General features: G+C 35.1%; 1 non-coding gene across 1 annotated transcript; it reads left to right on the forward strand.

Moving 5' to 3' along the window:
• Positions 1 to 247: 247 nt before the first annotated feature.
• On the forward strand, positions 248 to 369 carry LOC112648994 (U6atac minor spliceosomal RNA). The gene has a single exon (XR_003129429.1). It is a non-coding gene; the product is annotated as a U6atac minor spliceosomal RNA (small nuclear RNA).
• The last annotated feature ends 3,573 nt before the right edge of the window (positions 370 to 3,942 follow it).

Consider the following 3,942-nt stretch of genomic DNA (forward strand, 5'->3'; position numbering starts at 1 on the left):
AAATATGCATTGAATAAATAAATTAAAATGTCCAATTGTCTCACATGTTAAAGAACAAATAGATGTACTTAGAATGATTCTCGTTTGTAATTATATCATTAATCATTATTGATTGTGAATCATGATAATTACATTCAATCCTAAATAAAGGCTTTCATTGTCATAATCAAGACATTTAAAAAACAAGTCCTGAAAGTCAGGAAATATGTCTAATTTTTCTTCTTCTTCTTTAAAAATCTGCACTAGCATGTTGCATGAAAGGAGAAAAAATTAACACTCCCCTAGACAAAGAGAGAAGAAGCCCTCAGGCCTGACAACACACAGTTAAGGCATTGCCACATACTTTTTGGCATCTAACCATCATTTTTTAAGAAACAAAACAAACAAGCAAAGGAGGGAAAAAGAAAGAGACAAGCAAACAAAGAAACAGACTCTTAACTGTAGAGAACAAACTGATGGTTACCAGAGGGGAGGAGAGGGAGGAGATGGGGGAAATAGGTGATGGGCATTCAGGAGTGCACTTGTTATAAGCACCAGGTATTACATGGAAGTATTGAATTACTGTATTGTACACCTGAAACTAATACTAGACTGTGTGTTAACTAGAACTTAAATAAGAACTAAAAAACAAAAAAAAAGAACAAAACAAAAAACAAAAAAAACTGCACTAGAAATGATCCTCTACTAAGCCATCCATGACACTTTTCTATTCTTGCCATTCTAAACATTGAGCTGATTTATTTGATAGAGTGTATAAACATTGTGGGACACAAACCAGATATACAGCTGGCTTATAGTAAAAAGGCTTAAGAATTTTTATTTAAATAGTAACAAAAGAAATTAGTATATAGTCTGAACCCCAGAAACCATGTATCAGCTATCAAATGGTCAAGGAATAACCTTGCATTGATCTCTTCTCGTTAGATTGGCATGGGTTTAAATGTGTGGTTTTCAAAAAAAAAAAAAAAGAAAAAAAAAAGGTGTGGTTTTCTACTCTGATTTCATGATTGAAATTTATTCCAACTGGATTATGACTCTTCCCGGATCCTTGCTAGTTCTTAATGGATGCAATTTCACTTCACCGATGATGGCAAAGGAATTATGCATTTCCAGGTAAAATTAAATAATAAATCTGAAAAATTGGAAGTTAAATGTATAAATTGTATGGAACTTTTTCCATTAAGTCTTTCAAAATTCATACTCACACATAATACCACAAATTAACATTTCACAGTTGCTGAACAATCATGTTAATGTAGTTAACACTCAGATGTTTGTCCCTGAGCAAGGGTCAAGATGCAGATTGGGACATTTTAGAAAATATAAGGAAGCCACTCAAAAATATTTCTAATGCTTTGGCTAAACTCTGTGGGTTTCTATAGGAACTCATCACTATTCAGGTATTATAGCATAATGGTTACAAGAATAAGCTTTGGAATAAAGAAAGACCTCGGTTTACATTTTAATTTACTGTTACTTGAACCAATTATTTATAGTCTCTACTCATCTGTGAAAGGAAGACATTAATCCCACTTCATAGAATTAGTGTAATGGTTAAATGAGATAATATGTGTTCAAAGAACATGTTATTATTAATAATCACACTGACTACTCATAATATTTATCAGTTTATTCAAAAAATATTTAAGAAGGAACAAATATGTGCAAGGAACATATACCAACAGAGATACCCCTGACTGTAGAAGAAAATAAACTTTTAAGGAAATAGTGCAATCAAGTATGTCAGGTTGTATTATATAAGTCTGCCATGGGTTCAATGAGAACCAGAAATTCAATTCTGTCCCAGGAGGTGGAGTCATGAAGAGGCTAACTGTATTAAAGTCCCAGCAAGGGAGAGATGGCACACTCAAAGGTATAAATGAGAAGAGTTTACTGTAAAGACCATTTACAGAGGCATGGGCAGGGTTAAAAGAACCAACAAGGATGATGAAGTCCCCAAGGATGAGCAAGAGTGAGAAGATGTAGTAAACCCATAGACCAGTTTTGTTTCCAGTATCCAGCGACAGATGCAGCTGTGGGAACTACGGCATTGGTTAGAAGAGTAAAGCCACTACCCAACCACAGACCAGCAGAGATGAAACCATGCAGAAGTGGAGGAAATAAATATCCAGACCTCTCCTTCCTCCTTCCCTCTACTCTTCCAGTCAATGGTGTCTCCAATTGGCCCACTTTAATTGTAAGCTGAAGCTCAGAGGAGCAAGGTGATGGAGGAGACTTCCCACATCAACCTCTGGGGTACAAATGGGGTGAGAAAGGACGAGAAGCAGAACTGAATAAGTAGATAGAAAATAACCAGCACGCTAATAATTGATGAGCCGGAGAATGTGAGTAAGTGTGGCTCAGTTAGGAGGGTACTTTAGCATGTAGCACAACAAAAACAAAAACACATTAGTGTGAGAAAACAAAACAAAACATGTCACATGAGTGAAATTGGAGTGTGGGATGCAAGGCCAGAGAAGTAGAAGTCAAATCATAGAGGGCCTGGTATATCACGGCAAGGCACTTGGACCATATTCTATATAACAAATAACAGCCTGTGTCTCCCAAATGACAAAAGGAATCTATTGCTAATTAAGTCCATGTATGTGTGTGCATGTATATTTGTGTATATGGCTGAGAACAGATCATACTGAGAAAATAGATTTTTTTGTCTAATTTCCTGCTTAAGATTCTTGAGAATCAAGGCTGCTAATACAAACCGTATATGTTATGGAGGACACAGTACCATTCCTAATTATTTTAGGGTAATATATTTAGTTACATACTAAATTAACACTAAGTGAAGTTGGAAGAGATTCAGAAAGCAATTAAATATCATTTGAAATAGAATGGTAGGATAGGATATGTTGTTTTCTCAATACAGAATTCGTGTTGAATGATTGCACCAAGTTAAATTGACATTCCCTCCTCCACCCCAAATTCCAACAAGTAATTCAGTCTCCTTCACTTTCTCCAAATCACATGGAAAGAAAAGATGCTAATGTAAGTATATTTCCTTATTTAGAGTTGCCCTTGCATTAGCTGTTCAGACTAAAAGCCAAATTAATCTTATGGTGAAGCCTACAAACTCCAAATCACATATAATGAATCATCTGTTTTGCTTCTTTCCTAATCTTGTCCATGGAAATACAAGAGAAGTACTGAGAAGCTTGTTCGAAGAGCAAATTGAAAAATTTCTCAAAAGAGCTCTTATACACTGTACCTATTGCTTTTCTTAAATCTTGCTTATGTCTTTTGTGTAAAAAGAGAGATGAAGGGCAGCCCCAGTGGCACAGTGGTTTAGTGCTGCCTGTGGCCCGGGGAGACCCAGGATCAAGCCCCACATGGGGCTCCCTGCATGGAGCCTGCTTCTCCCTCTGCCTCTCTCTCTCTCTCTCTCTCTCTGTGTTTATGAATAAATAAATAAGATCTTTTAAAAAAAGAGAGAGAGAGATGGAAAAAATACACTAATTTTCTTTGCATCCAAATACACGTATTATAATTTGCAACAGATTCTCTTAATATTTTTGTTTATAGTTGGAACTGAAATTCTGGGGCCACAGAGCAATATTTAACTCTTAACTCTAGTTCCACTGGCTACTGAAACTTGAACTAAAACTCAAACTGATTTCTGGATGTTTCTGTAAGTATGTTGAACATTGTAATTTAAGAGATTACCAAATTAAAACCGACTACCTGACTTTATTTTGGACTAAGTCAATTATTACTTTATAAGGTTTTAAAGGCAGCAGACTAGGTTAATTCATAGGAAATATGCGATGGTATACAAAAATCCTTTTACCTTATATAGATTCTGGAATTGAATAAAATGATATTTTAATTAATTTTTTGCATATTAAAATAAGCATGTGGCTTAAAACTCCAACCTAGTAATTTATCTACTCAAAGATTTCTTGAGAGTTTGGCAGGAATCAGAAATAA

Source organism: Canis lupus, chromosome 7 (assembly GCF_003254725.2).
Source record: "Canis lupus dingo isolate Sandy chromosome 7, ASM325472v2, whole genome shotgun sequence".
NCBI lineage: Eukaryota > Metazoa > Chordata > Mammalia > Carnivora > Canidae > Canis > Canis lupus.